Source organism: Adiantum capillus-veneris, chromosome 6, assembly GCF_014529385.1.
Source record: "Adiantum capillus-veneris isolate H3 chromosome 6, ASM1452938v2, whole genome shotgun sequence".
Lineage (NCBI taxonomy): Eukaryota > Viridiplantae > Streptophyta > Polypodiopsida > Polypodiales > Pteridaceae > Adiantum > Adiantum capillus-veneris.
Window position 1 is genome coordinate 114,383,779 of NC_140936.1, and position 26,162 is coordinate 114,409,940.

General features: G+C 43.7%; 1 pseudogene; it reads right to left on the minus strand.

The window, feature by feature from the left end:
• The window catches only part of LOC147456114 (uncharacterized), a 32,512-nt pseudogene extending 6,950 nt beyond the window's left edge, over positions 1-25,562 (minus strand).
• Positions 25,563-26,162: the final 600 nt, after the last annotated feature.

A 26,162-nucleotide genomic window follows, 5' to 3' on the forward strand; every position in this document is an offset into this window, starting at 1 on the left:
AAAGAATGTTGAGAATGTGAATGTGGAAGAGTTGAAGGAACGGGAGCGACGTTCCAAGAACATTGTTATTCGTGGAATTCCCGAAGAGAAATTAGAGACACCTCCTTCTCTTGCCATTGTTATTGAAGATTTCTTCAAAACCCACTTTGGCATGTCCGGAGTTATGGTCTATGGAGCACATAGAGTGGGGAAGCAAGGAGCTCCTCGCTCGGGAGAACGGCCAATTGTATGCACCATGCCGGATGAGACTAAGCGAAAGATTATCCTTGATAATAGTTGGATCTATTTGAGGGATACAAAATGTTTTGTATGTGAAGATCGCACTATTAAGCAACAAAATATGCGTCGCAAGGCATATGAGGAAAAGAATAATAAAAACAAGGAGATCTCTCGTGAAGAAAATGTGCCCAAGGAGGAGGCAAGTCTCTCAAGCAAATAGGGATGTGTGACCTATGAGACTGAGTTACAATTGAAAATATGCTTTTGGAATTGTAATGGATACCCATGGAATGCGGGGGTTGGCATTGATGAACTAACAAGCAAAGCCGATGTTGTACTTCTTGTTGAAACTTGGGAGCATGATACACAAAGGATTAACGGCTTGGAGGATTACAATGTACATTCATTGATGTGGTCAAAGAATCTCAAGCAACGAAGAGGACAAGGAGGGTTAGCATGTATGGTTAAGAAAGGATTGGAAGATTTTGTATCAATTGTGAAAGATGACAAGTACAAACATTATGTATGGCTGAAAATTATGACACCAAAAAGAGCACCCATTTTTGTAGCCGGTTGCTACATTCCTCATCATGATTCTCCCTTTTATGCTTGCATGGATAGAGATCAACCATTTTCTGATTTGGAAGAGGACATTGCTTATTTCAAAGGTAAAGGTGATGTTATTGTATTTGGGGATATGAATGCTCGCACAAAAACATTGCAACATGATACTCAACAATTTGATATGCCATACATTTCAAGGGAGTTGGAGGAAGTTCACTTGTATGATCGTACTTCAATGGATGAGAAAGAGCCGGATCACTATGGAAAGTTACTTTTACACATGTGTAATAGCACGGGTATGCTCATTGCCAATGGTGTATCTTTGTGGAGTGGAACCAATGGATTTACGTGTAGAAGACATAATGGGGATAGTGTGATTGACTATATGCTACTCTCTGAAGCCATCATGTATCGTATAAAGAGTTTTATGTTTGGTCAATGGACCCCGGAATCCGACCATCGCACCTTATGTATTGACCTTTCATGTGGAGAAGCAACTAAGCATGATAATCTCAGCCAAAGGAAAGAGAAGTTATCACTATGTATGGATTTCAAACGGGCACCAATGTACATTGAAATGGTTGAGCAAAAATTATGGATGACAAAGCTTCAATGTGATGCACCATTGGAAACTAAATGGGAAGCTTTCAAGAAAGCTATTTGTTCTTGTGCGGAAGAATGCTTTGCCATAAAGCATCTCCATGGTATCAACAAAGATAGATCACGCAAAAGGTGGTTTGATAAAGAATGTCAAGATGCTCGAAAGTCCTTGATAAAGCTTGATGCAACTATGGACAAAGACAACTATCAAAGTCATTTGCATACATACAAGGCATTGATTCAAAAGAAGAGAAGAAGATGGGAAGTAAAGCAACAAGAATTTCAAGTCCAAGAAAAGGCACATGCATGTGGAAGATTTTGGAGAAACTTGAGAGGCAAGCGGGTTGAGAATTTTGGTAACTTGAGTCTAGTGGATATGTACACACATTGTAGGCAATTATATGAGCAAGAAAATACTGAAAAAATGCCATTTTATGGTTCACTCCCATGTATGCCGTCTTTTTTTACTATTGAGGATGTATGCGGTGGGCTTGAAAAGTTGGCCACTCGCAAAGCGGGAGATCTTCAAGGTATCAAGCCGGAGATGATCAAATGGACGGGAGATTTTACCCATGAGTGGATGTGTGATATGTTCAACCTTGCACTTCAACATGGTATGCCTTATGATTGGAGTACTAATTGGGTTAAGCCTTTGCATAAAGGAGGGGATGTAAAGAATGTAAGCAACTACCGGACTATAATGATTGGGTCTCTTATGGCAAAGTTGTTTGGGTGCATAATGGAGATGAAATTGAGTGATTGGGCTGAAGAGAATGACAAGCGTGCAAAGGGACAAGCGGGTTTTCGTCGATGCCATAGCACCATTGATCATCTTGTCACTCTTCGTGTTCTCATGGAGGAAAGTCGGTTGAAAGGCAAGCGATTGTATTGTTGTTTTGTGGACTTTAAGAAAGCCTTTGATATGATTCCACGTAACAATTTGTGGAGAAGGATGGAAGAACTCCAAGTGCCAAGTGAGTTTATGCTTGCGGTTTCTCGAATCTATGAGAAGGTGATTTGTCAATTGCGCATGGGAAGAGAAATTTCAGATTTTTTTGTAAGCACTATTGGGGTTAAACAAGGATGTCCATTGTCACCAACTCTCTTTGGTCTATGCATCGATCAATTGGAACAAATGGTACTTGACTTTATGCAAAAAGAAGGCATTGAAGAGGTCACTATTTGCAATGCGGTAATCATGCTTTTGTTGTATGCGGATGATGTAGTGCTTCTAGCACACACTTTAGAAGATGCACAAAAGCTTATGGTTGTCCTTGAGAACTTTTGCTTGCATAGTGGGCTGATTGTAAATGAATCCAAAACAAAGGTTATGCTTGTGAAAACCAACCATAAGGAGAAGCCATGCATTGTGTACAACAACGAGACACTTGAAGTTGTTGAGAGCCTTAAGTACCTTGGCCTTGAGGTTCCATCCAATCACAAGTGGCATAAATGTGCTATGCGTCGCTTGGAAGCGGGAAAGAGAGCATATTATGCATTTGAGAACGTGTGTAATGCGGGAAACATCAAGTGTTGGGTTCTCAAGAAGTATCTTTTTGATGCATTGGTGACACCGGTTCTTCTTTATGGAGTTGAAGTGTGGAGCGGGAGCATCTCAAAGTCTACTTGGAAAGAGTTTGAGAATGTCCAAAAGCGTTTTCTTACAAACTTTCTCCAAGTTAAGACACAAACACCATATATGCTCCTACTCTTGAGTCGGGATCTCTTCCAATTGAGGTTATGGGCATGGAAAGGGTTGTGGAGTACATGATAAAGATGCGTCAAAACCCCTCACATCGACTTCCTACAATTGCATGGGAAGCAAGCAAAAAAGTTCAAAAGACACATAAAAGCAAGATCTTGAGCACGGGATGGATGCAAGACATAAAGAAGTGGTTTGGGAGATGGGATGCATTACACTTGCTACATGATGCTTCAATTGACTCTCAAGTGAATGAAGCTTTTCTACAACGCCAATGTATTACGGCTTGGGAGAAATCCGGTGGGTCACGCTTCATACATTACACCACCTATATTGCCCCCAACTACAAAACCATGTTCTTTGCTGAGAGAGGAAACCGTACTCACACTTACATGCTTGAGCCTATTTCCTTGTCTGCGATACGCACTATCGCAGCAATTCGGCTTAGCTCCCATTTCCTTCGATGCGAGATAGGGCGTTGGGGCAATGGAGAAGAGTCAAATCGATTGTGCACATTATGCTCACTGCAAGTTCGAGAGTCTGAGTACCACACACTACTAGAGTGCTCAGCTTTTGATCACATCCGAACTTGCTTCTCGCACATTTTCAGCCATAACTTAGACCTACACACTTTCCTCTCCCAGCCAAAGTGTGGGCTCTCCATTGCGACTCTCATCACTACAATTTTGGAGCATCGAGAGTCACTCATCAGCCATACACATACTACATCACATGTAACTTTGGTCCCATAGGTCATATTTGACCTCCGAGGACGATAATAAAATCTATCTCTCTCTCTCTCTCTCTCTCTCTCTCTCTCTCTCTCTCTCTCTCTCTCTCAAGAAGGCGCTCGCAGAGGCACAATCACGAGACACACTTGAAGTATAAGACCTAGGGTAACCGAACCTAGGATCCTCCTCCCTACCGCCCCTTATATAGGCTAGCTCCTAGCACTTGCCCTAATCGAATCCCCAATCCGCACTGGTCCAGCCAGCCCTTGGCCTAGGTCCCTGACCCCCTAGGTTGGGCCTTGCCTCGTAGGACCCTTGTCCTGACATTACTCCCCCCTTAAGGAAGAGTTTTCGTCCTCGAAAACACAAGTAGTAATATCTTCTTAAGAATATTGATGTTCTCTTTATTGACGTCCCTTAAGTGAGCTAGTTGTCTGTATGACCGATAATTGGTGCAGTGAGACCGATTTTTCCGCGAGTATTACCGCATGTATTACCGCACAGATAGCCGCGTAGATTACTGCAATAAAAAAAGAATCCAGGTGGCCGACCGCCCCCATTCCTCTCCCACTTTTCCCTTTCTATAAATCCTATACTATTTTGTTACTTTTCAGAAATTGGTACCTCCTTTTTGCATGGAGTGTAAGAAATCCCATTCTCATTGGGATTTTTAGTACCTCTCTTCTCTTTGCTTGCCTCATCTATTGGTATGATTCTCCTACTCTACTCATTTGTACTCCATGAGATTCTATATCAAAAAAAAATTTGTTTCCACCTCAAAATCTTATGTCAACTATGCATTCATATGGAAATGACAAGTGAACGATGATCAAAATTGTATTGTCTTGCGTTCATAAACAAATAGCCCGTTTGTACAGCATAAGTAGAGAAAGAAGACAAAATCCAAAAGATATTTATTAATTTTCATCCTCCAAAAGATCTCTACAAGTGCTTACATCCATGTCCAACCCCATGGTAGCTAAATCAACAAATAAATCTATTGATTCATCCTCTACAGCCTCTCCTATTGAATCATCATCATCCCCTCCATCCTCATCCTCCTCCTCACTATGGTTGGTTATTGGGAATGGTTGGTTCTCCTCGACCTCAACTGCATCATCGTCATTGGTGTCTTCTTGAGATGGTATGGTGGGATCTGCCAAAGTCTCTATGTTCGTATCTGCAAAGATAGATCTGCTCCGTGGTGTGATTGGAACAACATACCAAAGTCGTCTTCGATACATACAAGACACATAAAACACCTGTAGGTCACATAGCAAACAACAACATGAATGTAGTTTTATATGTATCATATAATGTTTTAGTGAGTTGCACATGGACTTTACCTACTCAAAACTACTAGGTTGCACCAAGTTGTCGGTCTTCCCGCGATGAAATTGCCCGGATTCCTCCACTATCGTGAGTGGTTCGACGCTCATCTATCTTGCAGGTTCGAAAATGACGTCCTTCGGACCACATAGAGTTGAATGTGAAGGCTTGCAAAAACCAATCAGGATAGATGAGAGAGAGAGAGAGAGAGAGAGAGAGAGAGAGAGATGACACACATACACACACACACACCCACCCACACACACACTAAACACATTGAGTATATTACCCTTGGTAGACATCCTCGTCCGTACTCCCATTCTTTAGGGCTTATTTGTTCTTCTTGTGCCTTGGCCTTGGTCATGGCATTGTGTATCCACCCACTGGAATTAGATCAGGGTATTTGGCAATCTCTTTAGGAAAGGGAGGTGCTCGCCTACCGCCATGCGACCTCTTCCATGCTTCCCTCTCCCTTTCTCTAATTGTACGCACCTCCACATACATATCCACCCATTTGCCTATGATGGGAGCATTGAGTAGACAATGGTTGTTGACTATGGCTTGGAATTCCCTATCCAAAATCAAGAGAGAACCTTTCCCACTTGGAATGTTTGCGTGTTTTTTTGGATCCTCTTCCTCCGTCTTTAAACGAGGCAATGATGGGTCTATTGTGAAAAGATATTGAGAGACATACACAAAAGCCTCTTGTACAATCCAACCCTCTGCCATGCTTGCATGAACACATGAAACCATTAGTGATTAAAGTAACCAATAAAAAGCGTTGTGAATACAATCCAATCCTAATAAGGTTTAAGGCTTAAGATCGATGAATACCTATGGTTGTGATCGTAGCCTTACAAAGTCTTTCAAAGGTCTTTAGGAACCTCTCAAGAAAGAACATCCACCTGGAGTGAACCACATCACAAATGGCTATCTCGTCAACAAGATGGAGCAATAGGTGAACTTGGATAACAAGGATAGAACGTGGGAATGCATCCTCAATAGCACAAGTTGCTTCAATCGCTAGAAGTCGAGCTGTTGGAATGGCTGAAACTTCGATTTCTTTGGAACTCACAAACTTGTAACCAAAAAACCCTTCATAATCTTCATAGTAAAGTTAGTCTTCAAAGTAAAGTTTTGGAGGGAGGATCAAATGTGCTATACCTGACAACTTCTCCCAGCTTGAATATTGCAGCCTTTACCTTCGTGTCCGCAAATCCACTAATGCTAATTGGAAGCACAAACTATTGCACAAACAAAAGACTTATTAGTATCCAGAACCCTAAACCACATACACACACACACACTCACATACACACAAATACACACACACACACACATTACCTGAAGAATCTTGTGCCAATCATGGGATTTGAGCCCATACAGTTGTGTGGATCCTCCTTTCTTAGTTTTAGTGAAGGCACCCTTGAGCGAACGCATATAACCTGTTGGAGTACGGATGGATGCAATGACTTGTTTCATCCGCTCTTGATCCACCCTTGATAGAATCCAAGGTGCCTATGGAAGAACCATCTTCCCCCGAGGCCCCATGTGAGGTGTGGCCGAAGGAGGGAGCCTCCTTATGGCCCTCATGTCCTCTCTAGCCCCCAATGAATCTTTCTTGCATACTATGTGATCCCATATAGCTTACCCAACATTTTTGAACACATGCATTGGATCCAATAGGTGTTGGATTTTCAATGAAGCCCAATAGGGTAGTGATAAGAAAATAGAGTACCTAGACATACCCCTAGGTGGATCATTGGGAGGAGGCAATGTGTTGTGATGCTCGTTCCAATGTCTTGCCCAATCGGCCATGGTCCAATGGAGTGGCTCCATCCCATTGCACGGTGGAGCATAAGATCGATGTGTGGGCGGCAAGAAGCGATGGTTATTGGGGTAGATCACCTTACCAAGTAGAGTGGGTCTCTCTGTCACGAGTGAGGGTCCACAAGTTGGGCATGCACTATGTCGAGATGTTGATAGTCCTACAAAAACAAAAGACATAACCGCATATAAGTGACCAATGCAAAGACATTAAAGAGCGTCACAAAGTATAAGCTTACCAGAAATCTCTCCAAGCCCGGGGTAATCATGCATGGTCCACATGAGAATGCACTTGATCATTGTGCGCCGATCACAAAGTGGTCTTGATACATCAAAAAAATCTATGCCGTTCCATAGCTCTTGAAGCTCTTCGATCAAAGGTGCTAAATATACATCCATGTTCTTCACCTTGTGTTTTCCTGGGACTAGAAGAGAGAGCAAAATGTTCCCCTTCTTGGTTGACTCCCATGGTGGAATGTTGTAGTTCACAACAACCACTGGCCAAGTACTCCATGAGGTAGACCGATGCCCAAATGGGTTTACCCCATCACTAGCTAGACCAAGCCTCAAGTGACGAGGCTCTTCTCTAAACTCCGGCCATGTCTGCTTGATGTGTTGCCATGCCGGCGAGTCAGCCAGCACTCTCATAACCCCATCGATGGAGCGATTTGTCATATGCCATGTAAGAAGCTCGCTTGTTCCTTTGGTGTTGAACATGTGCTTGATGCGGGGAATGAGGGGGAAACGACGAAGAACCTTGCGAGGTATTGTGGTTCCTTGCATTCCCTCTTTGTACCTTGATTCTCCACACTCGAGGCAAGAATCAAGCCCTGCATGTTCATTGCGGAATAGCACGCAATCATTGACACATGCATGTATGCGATCATAGTCCATCCCAAGCCCTGTCACCACCTGTCGTGCCTTCCTTCGATTTTCTGGAAGATGATTGCCTTTAGGCATTATCTTGCCTAATAGCCTATGACATAATTAAAGAACACTCGTTATTGCATATAACCGCGAAAAAAACTCATAACTAACACTTATTACACTTAAACGTACCTCAATAGTGCATCGACCCCTGCATTGCTCCATCCAAACATTACTTGAATATTCAAGATCTCAAGAGACGCTCGTAATATGGAGTAGGAGCATCCCTCGTAAAGAGCGGTGTGTGCTGCCTCTATCAATGAATCTTTGGTTTTTTGGGCGGCTTCTTCACATGCACACTCAGGCTCACACTCATTCGCCGCCTCACGTGCAAGAAGATCCTCGACCATATTGTGCAAATGATCTTCCTCCACCTACATGTGGGGCGGGGTGGTGGGGAGATCCCCATATGTGGTGGATGTAGGATGCGCATGCGATCGTGTGGACCCACCCACATCGGACGGCGGGTGTGACCCCCCTCCCATGACTGCTTCCTGGCGCAATCGCTCTTCCGTCCTCCTCCCGTCTCCGCCCTCGATCACACTTCAATGGGGAGCGTCATCAATGGATGCCAAAACCCTCGGATCGCTAGTTTCCATTCAAGCGTTTTCTCGGATCGTCCCATAGTCGTCCCATAGTCCATAATCATCCATGTGAGCCAAGCATATACGCCGAAACCGTGCAATCGCAAACTTACATCACGTACATGGACATGGTAGTCGCTCGCTCAACCATCGAGTTCGTTCCGCGCCAACTGGCGGACCCACGTCATCCCAATCAACCTGCACATACGAGCACAGATTAAATAAGAAAAAATAAAATAAGGAAAAGAAGAACCAAGAATGTTGGTACTGACATGACTGACACTCATTAAGGATTAAGGATAGAGGGGACTGTAAGGTAAATAGGTGGGTACAAGAGGTCATCCAGTCGGCGTAGCCTTAATGGCTCATCACAGCTTTTCGCGGCAATATACGCGATAATACGAGCGGGAAAGGACGCGGTAATACACGCAATAAAATTTACAACAAAATTTTTTACATAAAGGGGGCACCTACGTGCCCCCCGCCAAATTGAATGCCAAAAATTCAAAAGCTCCTTCTCTGCGCGGGCCTGTTTCCCTCTCCATCTCCAAGCTCTCTCTCCTTCTCCCTCTCCATCTCCAAGATCTCTCTTCATCTCCATCCCCACCATATCCAAGCGATTGAGGTAACGATTGTAAGTGATCGAACTCTCTCTCTTTCTTCTTGTTCTTCTACACACAAACACACACACACACACACACATGCGCACACCCACAATGCATACACACACACACATGCACACACACAATGAATACACATTGCACACACACACACAATGCATACACACACATGCACACACACATTGTACACACACGCGCACACACACACACACAGTTTTGTGCACAATCACACACTAATGCAAGCATTAGTGTGTGCATGGCAACACTTTAATTGAATCCATGGGGGAAATACCTGCATCTAACCTGCAAAACATTTTGCTTCTTAGGTGTACCCTTGGGGGACTCGGAAGTTCTTTTTGTAGCATGCATGTGCAAAAAATTCAAAAATTTTACAAGACATAAAACCAATTTTAGAAATGCATGCATGATGCATCTAACCTGTTTTGATAGGCGACTCGTGCGTAGAGCTCTTTCCCTTCCTAGGTGTACCCTTGTCAGATTCTGAAGGTCCTTTTGTAGCCTCGTTCTTCATCCTGAAAAAATCACAAATGACACATAGATACAACATCAATAGTTAAATGCATTCATGCTTGAACCTACATGATGCATTCGTATAAGCATGCACACACAATTGATAAAATCTGCATTCATGCTTCAAGCTGCATGATGCATTTTTATAAAGCATTCACAAGGGTGATCAATTAGATGTGCACAATGCATATACATTCCAGAAATAAATTCTAAACTCACACATGCATCATTAATAGTTACAATCCATGATTATCTTGCCACACATTCTTTTTTTTTTTTTTTTGCAATACCCTCCCCAGTAGAGGGCAGACCATATCGCCAGGGGTTGAACCTGGGTCCTTACGCACGCACTCATTCACTTTAACCACTAGGCCAAGCCCCCTTTGGTTATCTTGCCACACATTCAGAGACAAGCATACAACGCTTCTACATCTGCATGAAGCATGTTAAAACATGGATCAATGCTACCTGGAAATGCTACCTAGGAAAACCAGCCACATTCAAATTCAACCAACATTCGAGATAGAATGCTTCAAGCTACATGATGCCACATACCTGTTGTTGCTGCAGGGGATTTTTACTAAAGTTGATGACCAGCCCAGCAAAAAGTACTCCTCCTGAATTTGCTTGCTGTTATTGTGATGTTGCTGCTTGTTGCTTCGGCTAGCAGAGAAACGCAAAGGAGGGAGGAAAGAGGGAATCAGAAACCTGAATGGCGTGGGCGAGACAGAGAGAGGGGAGAGGAACGAGCGAGACAGAGTGGGAGGGACGAGACTTGAGAGAATATTTGCATTAAGTGCTTGAAAGTACCTTGAGGTGATCATTAACCAGTAAGCGCTTTCACTTAGTACAAGTCAAATTTTAACCCTTTTTTTCCATAAATTTTGAATTTAATGCCACTATTTCAAACGCCTAAACCATCCATTTTCTCAACCCCAAAAACCATAAACTATATAGTGGCAAAAGCGGTCCACCTATACATGCTTTCACCCGCATACTTGAGCTTGATAGGGTTCCTTAAAGAGACCTTAATGGTCAAGCCGTGTGCATCATTAATTGGAGCACTCGAGTCTGGTGGGGTTCGCTAAACAAGTTATCCATGATTGAATGCTTTGAAGATACGACAGATACAGTTCAAAGATTTTTGGTGGACAGCTACCTAATGATTAAGCTAGAACATTTATGATAGGGAATAAGCCTTATTTCATTTTTCATATGTTTACCAGTTACGTGAGTCTGATGATGGGTAAGGAGCTTAAGGTACCTAAAGCAGATGCAGATTGAAGTGCACTTGGCACAGACCGGAGGCTGTGCAGGTTCAGAGGGGGTGGATGTCATGCAGCTCTGCTACCATGAAGAGAAAAAGAGCAGAGAAATGCAAGCTAAGCTTCTTTGAAGCCTACACATTTAGTAAGCAGTGATCAGGGCTTGATAACAGGTCAAGTTTAGAGATTAATGTATGCCAGATGCGGCTTAAAAGGGCCAATTGATACCTTAATAATGCTAAAAAGGACTATGATTGAAGTGAGCACAGATGGGATATTATGATCTAAAACTACACTCTTGAAGTGCTCTATCGGCCTGTCTTTACGGCTTGTCGATTGGAGCTACGGTGAAGAAGTTATGGCAGTTTAAAGTTCAAGTCGATTGCAGATCCATACCGGATTGGGCAGCTGCAGTTGAGGTGACAGAATTGAAATGAATGCACGAGCCCTGAAGTGCTAACTTTCTGGAGCGTGTCGATCTTTTCATATCAGTGATTGGAGTTACGGGGTCGCCAAGATATTGGTCGTTAAAGATTCACCGGGGGCCAGTTCCGTACCAGTCTAGTCCGCTTGGTCGGTGTGCCATTTTGGAATTTTGAGCAACAGCCAGGGTTTTGAACGCAGTATAATAAGTGCTTGAGGTAACAGTTCTTTGGTTGATATGTAAGATGGATGTGATGCACTTCAGAGAGCACAATAAATGCTTAAGTGAAATCTTTTTTAAGGTCGTCTCTTGATACGGGCAGCAGATTTCATGATGAGGTTTCTCGATGGGGACTGCTAGGGAAAGATGATATGCTTAACAACGCCTTGCCCAATATTGTATCAGAGTGGCATATATGGGTATTTTGAAAGCTTGCAGTGTGATTGAAGCCATTGACAAAGGGAAGCACATTCATGATGAGATTGTTGGCAGGGGCTGCTTAAGTGAGATGTTATGCTTGGTGATGCTACTGCAGGCATGTATGCTCAAATATGATGCCCTTACAATGGCCATGGCCGCTTAATTGTTTAGCTTGGGATTGATTTGTTTGGCAATGCTTTGAGCCGCTATGCATGCCAAATTTGATGCCAAATAATAAGGCCGCCCAAGGAAAGAAGCTGGCCGCCCACCAAAGACCTAAAAACATGGCCATCCAAATAAAGGGGTGAAGTGAGTGTGCAGAGAAAGAAAATACGAAGGGGAGGCCATGGGTGGCGAAGGGCAGTAGCACAAGGGATGAAGCCAAGCTTGCGTAGGTCGCAACGGTGCTCAGACGGGAGTGGTGAAGAGTCGGAAGTTGGTCAGCTCGTCGAGGTGAAACTTTTTGATGTTGAATGTGGCAAATTTGGCGCTGCTCAAAATCCGCCACTGCCACATCATCGAAGGGAGTCCCATGCCACGTCAATCACGGCGCCATGACTGCGTGGTGCGGGGGGGGGGGGGGGGGGGGGGTTATTAACAATAGAGGGGAGAACGAGGGCAGGAGGACATTTTTGAAGAAGAACGAGGTAACAAGAAGGGGGATTGCAAGAAAACGAGGACAAGGAGAAAAAGAAGAAGGGAGCAAGGAGAAAATCTCCCTCTCTCTCGCTCTCATGCTCGGAAAGCAAGCTCTCTCTCTCTCTCTCTCTCTCTCTCTCTCTCTCTCTCTCTCTCTCTCTCTCTCTCTCTCTCTCGGAAGCTTTCTCTCATTCTCGGCAAGCAAGGAGTGGTGAAGCCGGAAGAAGAGCTTGGAAGCAACTCAAAGAGAACGGTGTTCGCTCTCTCTCTCGAGCTAGTTCTTGGTGAGCAAGAAGATTGTCGACTCTTGAGCAAGCCAAGGCGAGAAGGAGATTTACAAGCAAACGGAAAGCTTGAAGTAAGCAAGAGCAAGCTTGGCAAAGGAGACGAAGGAGATTCACAGGAGGAGCTTGGTCAAAGCTTGAGAAGGAGCTCGATCGAAGCACGAGAAGCACTCTTGGTCTTGAACCAAAGCAAGAAAAGAGAGTGGCAATTAAGCCGGTCCAAAGCATTGAAAATCGAAGCAGATAAAGCAACATAAGAAAATTTTTGTCACCAACATCAGTCCGATGTTGATTAAGCATTTTGTTAGGTTTGGTTTCATTAACGGCTCAGTTAATCTTGTAAGCGGGAGCTTAAACTCCTAGTTAGCAGATGATCCAAGTGACGGTGCTATTAACAGCCCGCCTTGGCTAAAGATTAAGTTGTACTCAAACGTATTAATCAATTAATTGATGATTACAGTGATTGCCAGAGTCAATTGCATCAGTTGTTCTTGTTCTCTCTCTTTCGCACCTCCCACAGCCAGAGGCCCACGGTGCCTGCCCGTCTCACATAGCGAACACATATCCCCCGACTATGGCACCAAAAAAAAGCCCCTAATTTGACTAAAGTTTGATCTTTATAGTGGGGGCTTTAATTTTGGAATTTACACTTAATTGGTCCGTTTGGCATCTTAATTTGGCATCCTTTGGAAGAGAGAAACCGCTTACTCTTTCCTCTGCTCTCTCTTTGTCTCTTTGCATTTGGGGGGGGGCATTAGCGAGGTCGCTATTGCCCCTAGGCTTTTTTATTTTTATTTTTTTTCCTCATTTTTTTTACCCCTTCTGGGGAGCTTAGCTTATACTGCTTCTTAATTTCTCCTTTGACTACCTTTATCCAACTCCCACCAGCCCTCTTTCTCTATTTCTCTCTCTTCATTTGGTCCGGCTTCTACTTTGCCCTTCATCCTAGCTTGCACCTGCTCGGCCTTTGCTCTTTTCTCCTTTGCTTTCTTCTGGTCCAGCCTTGCCTTCTCCTTGTACACATGGCGGCCCACCTCGGGTTTTCTCTACTCTTTATTTTACATGGGACTGTCCCTTGGCACCTGATCTCCTTTATTGGTCTCAGCTGCTTTACTCCATCACAGGACCCTCCCCTTGCCAATCAATAGCGATGTCGCTATTTGGGGGGGGGGGGGGGGGGGGGGGGTACCTCACCCTCAAAAAATATTTTCCTCATGGGCGCGGGCATAGTCCCTTACGGCCCTGCCACGTCAGCAAGCTACATGCACTCCTCCTCCCTTTTCATGCAGGCGTGCGCCATCGGCACTGCCCCACGTGGCCAAAATCCGCCAACAATGCGCCCGAAGTGCCACTCATGGAGAGCCTGCGCTAATTAGCCATCGCTCAGCTCAAGGGATCTCTTACTCACCCTCACGTTCAACAAGTGGCTCACGCCCCAGGTGATATACCCCAAGCTCTAGAGGCCGCCTTGCACATGTGGGGCAATGCGGTGCCGCGTGGCATCCTGTGGGGTGTTTGCCCTTGGAGCCCCCCAAGCTCCTCTAAATCCCCCCAATTTAGCTTTAAAAAAACCATTTTTTCTTTGCTTGCATTGAATGCTCTGCCATATCCTGCTCAGTTGGCTTATGCATCGGCCGTCGAACCTAACCGAAACCTTGCATTCCAATCTTCAAGCTCACATACTGACCTTGCAAGGCGACTTTAACCCGACATCGATCAGTGCACCCCAAACCGGGAAAAAGCATCCGACTCCTCAAGTTTGCCACAAACATCTAAATTTGGCTGAGCATATCTCCGTGCTCCGGACTCCGATCCACGTGTCATCAATTTCTGCTAGCATCATACGCTGCATACTACACACCAAACACCTGGCAAGCTCATGAAAACACCAGATGGTGCATTTTTCAATGTGGGCAAATGGGCTCAGACCCGACCCCCGAAAAATCTTTTGATGGCCATAACTTGCTATCCAGAGCTCCAATTTGCAACCCGAGAAGACAAGCACGCTCCACAACTCGAGCACTACACATGTATCCATTGACACCTGCTTGGCCCACCTGTCCCCAGTTGCCCTATCTGTCGGGGATCTGCTACACACTCTAACTTTGAACTCCAATATCTTGAGCATTGGGGCTCCGTTTGATGAGCCGTCTAGACCAACTTCTAGAGCACATCGAGCAGTACATTCGAGAGCACTGACTTGGCATATCGGACACCTTCATCTGCCAATCCATCTGGACCATCTAGCAACTCTTTTGGCCTAAAAAACCGCTTTAAATATACACTTCCACTACCCTTTGGCTGCCCAGGACTTTGGTACGTACCCTACCCTTCTGCACTGTACTTGCCTGCTGTCTCTGCTTGGCATAGACCATTTCCTAGCTTAGACCAACTTTGGTTGCACGAGCGTCAGGAGGTCGAATGGGGTCAATACTTGCACGTGGGTAAGCGAGGACACAACGTGGGTGTTTTCTTGTGATGATTATGTAGAAATATCATCATGAGGACTATATTTGGGGGCCACTTCAAGTGGTTGCAAGATGCATTATTGGAAAAAGTTGAGTGCCAAGTGTGTGGATGGATGTAGAAGGGTGACAAAAATGCACTGCGTGGCCAGTTTTTGACATGTTCGAGGTCTGTTTGAGGTGAATCAAAAGGCCAAAGGTGCCCAAGGGATAAAGTGAAGTGTGACACTGAAAAACCTAAGAAAAAGACCAAAAAAACGTGGAGAGAAGAGGAGGAACAACCGCAACTCATATTTTGCTGTTTTTGGAGCCTGTTTTGGCCATAAACTGCTCATCCGAGGTTGGATTTGAGCGATTTGATATTGTCAACTAGAGGTTTTGGCCGCTCCGGATGCAATGGTGTTGTTCATTTTTCCAAATTCCTTACTTTTACCTGCTATTTTGACTGTGTAAGTTTCTCCTATGAGTGAAGCCTCTGATCCAATTTGTGAATGTATTTGACATATTTTATCCATATTGTGTGAGCTATTTGACCCATTAGTGTTGGCCCAAGATCAATTGTATCTAAAGATAAAAAAATCTTCCTCTTTTGAGCTAAGTGTTTTTTTTTTTGGAGGGGGGGGTGTGTCTCTGTGTTGAGTGGGCAAATGGATAGTCTCTCTCCTCTCACTCCATCAGTGTGTTCCCTGTCTCGGTCAGGTGGGTTGTGTAAGCTGAGTGGTGCCCCATAGTGTGTGTGTGTGTGTGTATGTGTATTATTTCAAGAGTGTGTGTTGGGTGATTATAGAGGATTTGTGTGTGTTTCAATCCCGCTCACATTGTTTTGGTGCCCCCACTGAGAATCTTCTTCGAGTACCTTCAGCTTCGGGAGTACAAATTGTGAATTACAAGTTACAAGTTACAGGGACAGGTACATGTACTAGTGCGTGAGGTTTTATTGAGCTGGGGGATTCTCAAATGTGAGATCCTTTTGATGATACAGGTGGATGGAGCACCCTTTTCATGACCTCACCATAGACTATGTGCTAGTGATTCCTACTTGATGCTCGGGTTCTATTGTTGGCAGGTTATGCATACATATACAGTCTATATTTTGGGTTCTTACTGCTCTACTTCTCAGGAAACTCTGCCAAAATTTTTCCAAGTTGTGATGGATGGTTTTTTGGTCTTTTGAGCCATTTATGTTGTTATGCTGCTGAAATTTTGGCAAAATTAGAGGATAAGTCAGGTGTGCCTTCTTGGGAGCTGCATGGTTGGATTTAATGGATGATCAAAACGGACCTCAATTCACTCTTTTTCATTTAACACAAAGAATCCATATAAATGTTCATGTGTTCAGGAAGATTTTTTTCCAGTAGCGCATAGTCTTTATGTTTGGGCCAAAAAGATTAAGAGAGATACTGGAATCCCCTTTGCCTGTTGTAATCCCGATGATTAACTATGAAAACTCATTTTATGTGCATGTGTTTGTCCTTAGCTAAAGATGAGCTCCATTGAATTTTCTGGGGATTGAGTCACTAAAAAGGTTTGGGTTCTTACACCTGTGCTAGAAGGGGTTCTCAAAGCATTAAAACTTGGGAGGCCATGGCTTTCTCTTATCCAGATTTTCATGGAAGAAGTGATGAATATGTGGAAGACTTTTTGTAAAAGATGGAGGTTGTCTGCATTGGCAATCAGATTCATGGTCCAGCACAGATGTTACATCTTCTCCAGATTTGTTTGAAGAGTGATGCACGAGTTTGGTCTAAAGCATTTGAAGGGGAATTGCGTGTGGCCGATCCACCTCTGAGATTAAGTTGGGATAATCTATGGCATGGATTGGAAGTGGAGTTTGTGAAGACAGAAGATCCTGACAAAGTGTGGCAAGAAGTATAAGGTTTAGTGCAAAGGGAAGGTGACCCAGTAGATGCGTACATACGTTAGTTTTCAATGGCATGGGAGTAGATGTGCAAGGCCTTAGCACCACAGGTACCTCCACCTGACATGATGAAGAAGGAAAGGTTCTTGGCTAGTCTTTGGGAGAATATACATTGGAGAGTGGAGCTAAAGAAGCCTAGGACATATGAAGATGCGCTAGATGTAGCGAGGAACAAAGAGTGCAAGCTGAGAAGAATGAGCCAGCTACTACGAGTAGAGTCTTTGCCCAGGAGGTCTGAGTTTCAGCCTATGGATTCTTTTGAAGGTCGCATGCGAGGGTTTCATCATGAACCATTGGTTTCTATTACTCCTCAAGTTATGGCAGCAGTGGTCACTACAGCAGTGCAAGATAATGGGCTAAGGCAAGACATGAGGCAAGTGCTAGATCTAATGAAGAATATTAGCCTAAACACGCAAGGTAATGTGGGAAATAATCGAGGGCGGGGGAGGTTTGTAAATTATCCAGGAGGTGAAGAAAGACCCAGGAATGGTGTTGGACATAGCAATGGTAGAGTTTGGAGGCAGACGCCCACGTGTTATAATTGTGGAGAGTTGGGCCACATCAGCCCACAATGTGATAAACCACCAAGGATGGTGGGAGACATGTATCCATTGCCAAGACAAGTGCTAACTAGGTCAAATGATTATGGCATTGAGATTAAGGGAGAAGAAGGAACCAGGAGATTAACCTAAGAGGAAAAGGGAAAGACAAAAGTAATGAGTGTAATCACCTTGGAGAAAGAAACAAAGGTGGAGGATACATTGGTGATGCCTATTGGGAAGAGGACCACACAAGATAAGGAAGGAATAAGTGCCCCAGGTCCTAGCAAGAAGAAGGGAAAGAGCCATGAAGGCGAGGATGTCAAGGCCAATAGGAAAAGAAGGGCTCGTCGAAAGTTTCATGTTTTAGATTTTCCATTAGGGGATGGGAAATTAAGCTATGACTTGAAGGAGGATCTGACACATAGAAAAGCAGATGTTACTCTTCGGCACCTTATAGAGATGGTGCCTAAGCTAAAGTGACAGTGGAAGAGGATTGTTAACCCAATGGAGAAAGAACCAGAGAGAGGTTCAGTGAAGGTGTTGGCGATTGATGAGCTACCAGACATTTGCCCAATAGTAGATGTGTGGCACAAAAAAAAATCTCAGACAAGGTTATGTGGATGGTGGAGCCCAAATATGTGTCATGACACACTCATGTGTTGAGAAGATGGGTCTTATAGCGACTGGGGTGTCAGATTTTGGGATTAGATTGGCAAACCATCAAGAAGTAAAATGTTTGGGTGTTGTAAAGAGCTTATACGTGGAGGCATATGATGCAAAGGAGGTGGTTGATTTTCATGTGATGACAGCGGGGTTGGGAGCATATCATGTTATACTGGGCAGACCATGGTTACGTACAGTGGGAGCTTTTCAAGATTGGCGACGTGGTACAATTAGCCTATATGGAAAGACAGGTCCAAGAAGCTATATAATATGGACGCAAGGAAAGTATTGGAAGAGCTTTATGAAAATGAGGATGAGTCTAGTGATGAAGACTATTGCAGAATGACTGATGAGGACAGTGATAGTACTACCAGCAGTGATGAGGATGTTGATGTTGCATTTCTTTTGATGGACATAGAAATCCAGGAGTCTAGTTTAGTTGCATTTGCAAATGAGATTGAAGATGAAAGTGAAGGGCCTTATGAAGTGATTGAAGGGCTAATGCAAACCAATGTTGAATTGTCAAAGAAGCAGGAATTGATGACACAAATGGTCAGTGGAGACCTCTCAGCTATGGAGAAGGAGATATATTTGCAAATGTTGGCTAGTTTTCCTGATTTGTTCATTACTTTATATGAAGAGATTAGAGGGTTCAAAGGAGAAGAGATTCATATAGAGCTGAAAGAAGGTGCTAAGCTAGTGTGGCAAAGGCTAAGAAGGATGGGTCAAGAGTAGATGGAAGTCTTGCGAGAAGAGGTGGACAAGTTATTGAAGGCAAGGTTCATAGTCCCAGTGCAGACCACAGAATGGGTGAGTCCAGTAGTAGTAAGAACAAAGAAGGATGGAAAGTGAAGGATTTGTGTAGATTTTAAACCCTTAAATGAATCCAGTAAGAAGAACCCATATCTTCTTCAATTCATTGATCAGATCTTGGATTCAATGTGGCAGGTTATGAGAGGTACAATGTGTGTGATGGTTTTTCAGGCTATTTTCAATTGAAGATTGCTCTTAAAGATTGAACAAAGATAGCTTTCATTATGCCATGGGGTTGTTATTGCTACAAGATATTGACATTTGGGTTGTCAAATGGACCATCTTTCTATCAAGAGAGAGCAAATTGGGTATTGGAACCATTCGTTGGTAGTTGTGTTAAAGCTTTTATGGACCACTTCTGTGTCTATAGCAGTAGGGCTGAACACCATGAGAAGCTGCAGATGGTATTGGCTGGATATGATGAATGTGGAGGAGAACTAAATCCAAAGAAATGTCATCTAGCACAGCCAAGGGTGAAGTTATTGGGCCATATGGTGTCGAAAAATGGATGATTGAGGCTGATCCAGACAAGGTTAAGTCTATTATTCTTCTTCCATCACCTATGAGTACAAAGCAATTGGCAACCTTTATACACAAAGTGAAGTACATGGCGTGGTTTATTCCATTGTCTTCACAGCTCCTTTATCCATTACAACAAGTGGCAAAGCATGATCCATTGCAATGGGATGACAAGTGTCCAGAACTGTTTCAAAAGGTGAAAGAGGTTTTAGGGGGGTTGTCAGCCATGCAGGCTCCTAATTGGGAGCAAGTGTTTTATGTAAATCCATCAATAGGGGATGATGTCATTGGAGCCATGCTATTGCAAAAGGGGAAGGGCAGCCATTATATGAGGCCAGTGTATTGTGCAAGCCGAGTGAAGTTGGTAGCAGAAAGAAAATTGTTGGAAGTAGAGCTAGTGATGGCGAGTGTAATATTTGCCTGTCGACGATTTCGTCATTACTTGCTACCACGACCTTTTGTTTTCTTAACAAGTTACACCTTTTTGCCACAGTTAATTAATGGCACTAACATGTCAAATGTGGTGAAGAAATGGGTAATTGAGCTGCAAGAGTTTGAGCTCTCTTTTTTAGTGGAAGACAGTACAAGAGCTACCCTAACTGATTTGCTGACTTACAAGGAGAATCCCCTTCTTGTTAAGGAAGAGGTGGTGAGAAGGGTAGTTGAAGAAGTGCCATAGATCAGCAATGCTCATGTGTTGTTCTTTGATGGCTCATACAGAAAGAGCCATGATGCAGCTTAAGGGGGTTATAGCACTTTACGATCCAAAGGGGAAGCTAGTATGCAAGAGAGGGTTCAAATTGGATGCTCATAGTAACAATGAGTCTGAATATGCTACTTTAGAAGCCGGATTACACATTTGTTTGAAGCATGGGATTAGAAGGTTGATCATAAAAGGTGATGCCTTGTTAGTTGTGAAGCGAGTGTTGGGTTTGTGGAAGAGCAAGAACACCTGATTGAAGGAAATGTGTTTCAGAATTAAAGGCCTGTTAAAAATGTTCAAAGCATGGAGCATCAGACACATTGAACGTGCTCTAAATGGAGAGGCACATGAAGTAGCTCAAAGCATGATTAGGGAGCTATTTGTGTTGAGGACCAATTTACCTCTTTATCATGGCCAAAAAAGTTTGGCTCAAGAAGAGGAGTTTTTGCTAACAGGAATCATTCCGAAGGACATTTAGAATTCTAAGAAGTATGGTTTTGTGCGTAGAGCATACAGGTACAAATTGATTGGTGATGTCTTATACACGAAAGGGGTTGATCTCATGTTGAGACGTGTACCTTGCCAGGGAGGAGCTTTATAGAGTGTTGGAAGAGAATCATGAAGGCGCATGTGGCGGACATTTTTCTCTAAAGATCACCTTGCAGAAGATCTTACAAGAGGGGTATGTATGGCCTACTTTGCACAAGGATGTTCACCATTGGTGTAGGTCTTGCAATAGGTATCAAACATTTGGGAAGAGAGTGATGAAGCCAGAGCTATGAAAAACCATTATGGCATTTGATGTGTTTGAAAAGTGGGGGATTGATGCAATAGTTCTGTTACCTATCACACGCAGGGGCAAAAGCTATATTTTGACTGTAGTGGACTATCTCTCTAGATGGGCAGAGGATATAGCAATAAAACATATCACTGCAAAGGATGTGGCAAATTTTTTGTACGATAAAATATGTTGCAAGTTTGGGGTGCCACTGGAGCTACTTTCGGATAAGGGGCAAGGATTTAGAGCTAAACTACTAGACTTTTTATGCACAAAGATGAAGATTAGGCACCAGCATACCACTCCTTATTACCCACAATGTAATGGCTTAAATGAAAGATTCAATGGTGAGTTGGTACAAATTCTTTCGAAAGTGACAGAGAACCAAGGAAATAATAGGGATTTGGAATTGCCTAGTGCATTATGGGCTTACCATACTTCGGTAAAGACAGGTATAGGGCTTACTCCATTTTGTTTGGTATATGGAAAGGAAGCACTATTGCCTGTGGAAGTAGAGTTGACTGCGGTCAAGATGCTAGAGAAGTTGCTTGGGCCACCTAGTGATGCATTCAAAGAGAGGCTCTTACAATTACAAGAGGTTCACTTGGATAGGATGAGCGCATTGGAACATTATGGACAAATGCAAGATAAAGCTTTAGGAAAGATAAATGAAAAGGTCAAAATTAAGGGTATCAAGAAACATGACTTTGTTTTACGCTACAACAATAAGCTGGACAAGAAATTCCAAAAGAAGTTTCAAATTAAGTGGGAAGGCCCTTTCAAGGTAGTGGAGTGTTTTCCGAATGGTACATATCAGTTGGCTAACCTGGATGGGATTCTACATAAGTCAAGGGTAAATGAATTGCATCTTAAATTGTATCATGCTAGATTGATGATGGTGGAGCAAGATGAAGTTTCTGCAGAACAAGTAATGTATGTGAGGGATGGGGAGACCTGTGACACGACGAGTCTCATATCTCTTTTTGTTGTTGTTGATCATGAATGATCTAGCAGGCTAGGGGATGGGCAAATTATGCTAGGAGTTTTTTGGAAGAAGTGATTTCACATATGTACATACACATGCATGGTTCATCGAATAAAGGATTGCCCATTTTCCAAAGCCAGGTGGTTACGTGGGGCCCACATGTATACAGGTAGGACATCGTGTACATAGTACATCGATTTTCATTATCACCAGTACCAGTGTGTTTTTTCTATAATAATGAGGAGTTGGTAGTGCGTAAAATTCTCAAGGAAGCTCTCCGCGGGCCGACAACATGAGGTGAGCAGGTGTGTCAGATGGCATCTAGTGGCGTTAGGAGGTCAAATGGGGTCAATACTTGCACGTGGGTAAGCGAGGACACAACGTGGTTGTTTTCTTGTGATGATTATGCAGAAAGGTCATCATGAGGACTATATTTGGGTCCACTTCACTGGTTGTGGGGTGCATTATTGGAAAAATTTGAGTGCCAAGTGTGTGGATGGATGTAGAAGGGTGACAAAAATGCACTGCGTGGCCAGTTTTTGGCCTGTTTGGGGTCTGTTTTTGAGGTCAATCAAAAGGCCAAAGGTGACAAGGGATAAAGTGTGGACACTAAAAAACCTGAGCAACAATGGCCCTCTGTGACTCGGCTACCAATTGCCTCTCTCCTATAGTCTGGCATTCACGGCAGGTCTTGCACCAGTAATGCACATCATTACTGAAGGCCACCAAAAACCCACTCTCAACACTCGAAATAGTACTTGATCTTTCCCCTCGTGTCTACTCTCCTCATGGAATTGTTCTAGCACCAAGTTAGTCTCTTCTTTATAGAGCACTCTCCTCAGCACCCCGTCTCTGCTGTAGGTCATTAGGTCTTCACCTACTAATGTAAATTTGCAAGATTTTTGAACTATCTTCCTCCTCTACAGTTTAGACAAACCCTAAGGACACTGCCCCGTACTCAAAAATGCTTCCATCTCCTTCAATGACTCCCTACTTGTGTATGTGGCTGGGGCCACATATATGCATGTGACATATACCTATACCTTACTGCTTGCTAGTTGCTCTGCCTCTTGGTTGTGCTCTCTCTTCACATGCTTGAACTCGATTTTCCTAAAGAACTTCAACAACTTCTTGACGGCAAAGAACCAATGCTTTAAGGAATCTCTCTTTACCTTCCATTGGCCTAACAGTTGCTTGATGACCAATAATGCATCACCTTTGACCACCAACTTGGAAATGCCAAACTCGACGCATTGTTTCAAACCTAGATGGGGGGCAAGATATTTCGCTTTCATTGTTGGTATGGACATCCTCCAAATCATAGGCTTTTGAGAATATTACCTTGTTGTGTGGATCCTGTATCACCACACTTCCACCAGCTTTCTTTATCACCCTCCTATATGCACCATCAAATCACATGGTAAAAGCTCCCACCAGGTTTGGCTCCTCTCTAGCTTCATCTCGTACCACTCGGGTAAAGTGGCAAATCTATGGCCTTGCTGACCAAAATGTCTGCCAAATGGGATCGACTTGTATAATTGATCAAGAACTTCAAACTCAAATTCCTGCAACTCTATCGCCCACTTCATGATCTGCTTCCTTGGCTTTAACTGTAACACCACTGCAGGCAGCAGATTGTTAGTCGTCAACACATAAAACTTACACACAATGAGGTGCACTTTGAACTTCTTGCAAGAAAAAACCAATGCCATGATCCACTGCTCTGCTTCAGTGTAAGTCACCTCTCCAGGACTTGTCACCTAGCTTTTGAAGTAGATAGGCTTATAGTCCTTCCTATCTTTGCAATAACACCGCCCCAATAGCCATTGTACTTACCATCATTGCCACATAGAAATCATCCTCTTGGCTTGGAGGGCACACAGGTGGCAGCTGACACAAAATTTCTTTCACCCTATCAAAAGATTCTTGAGCATCTTCATCCCATTTAAAGCCATGCACTTGTTGAGCCCTCTTTTGGAGAGGATATACATACTGTGAAAGCATCCAAAAAAAATGTGACAAGTACTTTAGCTTATGTACAAAGGAGGCCAAATCTTGTGCACTAGAGGGAGGCTCCATCAAGACTAGCACCTTAACCTTCTCCGGATCTGCCTCAATTCCATTTTGTGACACCATATGGCCTAGCAATTGCGCTTGAGGTTATGCTAGCTTGCACTTGTTAGGGTTCAATTGACCTCCTTCTTCGTCAATTCTTTGAAAACATAGATGTAGTTTTGACAAATTATCCGCCCTTGAGCTATAACATCCATTGTCATCCATGAAAACCCTAATGAACCTGCCCAAGTAGGAACCAAACACCCTATTCATCCAGTCTTGGAAGGTGGCATACGCATTCACCAAACCAAACGGCATTCTGCAATAGGCAAAGCAACCCCATGGAGAGACAAACCTCATCTTCAATTGGTCTTCAAGAGCAATCCCTATTTGAAAGTACCCCGAAAATCCATCCATTATTTAGTACCTGTGACCTGCCACTTGATCATCTAACAATTGGTTAATCTCTTGCCAAAGCGCCTCCTTTTGAATTTCCCCTAACCTCTTTAGCTTCTGCACCTTTGGTTTGCACCCTTCTTTAAAGACTATCTTGTGCTTTGCACCCTTTGCTCCTCGTAGATTCTCGTACTTTGTCACAAATAAACTCGGAAAAGAGGCACACAGCTCGACATAGCCTTCTCTCTCTTTCTTGCTCAAATCTTTGCTTAGCATAGCAGTTACCTCCTCCGCACCTATGCCATGAACCTATGGTTGCACCTCTCCTTTTGCATGGGAGCCTTCAGCAGTGACCCCAAACAAGTCAACATCTATCTTTAGCATATCATCCTCGCTTTCCTCTTCCTCAGTGTCCGTGTAGCTGTCCTCATAGGTTGTCTTGGTCTTGTATTCATAGCTTGTCATATCATCTTTATCTTTTTTCTCCACAGGGCTCTCTTTGGTCTTCAAATCAAGAACCACCTGTCTCCCTCTCTCTTTGTCAGGCAAGGTAAACACCCTTCTCTCCCAATTCTGCTTAGCCCCTATTGCAAGTAGACATGGCCTACCCAAGATGATTGGATAAGCATTATCACTTGTTTTCATCACAAAGAAATTGATTAGGCACTCAATTCCCATCGCTTTCACTCTTACATCTTGAGCCATGCCCAAACACTTGGCTTTGGTATGGTTAGCCATTCTCATGCGTACATTTGATTTAGCTATTGATTTGACACATGTTTCCTTCATAGCAGCCTCCGTCATGACGCAAACCTGTGCTCCACTATCTATATGGGCCTGAACCTGCATCCTCTTTTCAATGACCGCATCTAATAGAGGAAGAACATCCGTATGGCTACCCACTCTCAATGCCATGTTTTTTGCTGCATGCACATTTCCCTTAGCCTTTGGTACCCTCGTGCTAATGCTTGTAGACCATTCTCTTTGTAGCTTTGGATTCAAAGCCAACAACTGACCAAAGGTAATGCTAGACTTTTGATTTTGAACATCACTTACCATGTCGTGTTTGGGGTAGCCGCGCCCTAGCTGAAAGTTTGCTTGCTTGATTTTGCGATGCCTCCTCTTCTTTCTAGTTTTCGGCAGCTCCTTGCCTTCGTACACTTTCTCTTTACCTCTACGGACCATCATTTCCTACTCGATTTTTGTCTCCCTTTCCATCCTTGCTCTTTTGTTGGCCAAAGCTTCAACATCTTACTTATCCACTCTGATGATGTTCACCCTAGGGACTTCACCACCATCCAAAGGAGCTCGTTGCACCTAATTCTTAACTATTTTCTCTCTTGGGCCATTGAGCTATGCTTGGCCTCTACCTCTACCAAAAAGTGGATAAATACAACCTCTTTCTCTTAGCGGATGAGGGAAATCCGGTGCATAGTGTCCTTCTTCACCGCAATTGTAACATCGGCCGGGCAGTGGCCTTTTTCCCTGCCCCTTGCTCCTCTTGGTTGACCTCTATCAATCATGCTTAGCCGCAATTTTTGCATTTTCTCAGACAAATCCTGCATGGTTTGCACCCAATTTTGTGGCACAATGGCTACACCCCGGTTCGCATGGTTCTCATCATTAATTGCATCCCTCAGACCCTGAGGTTGGATAGGG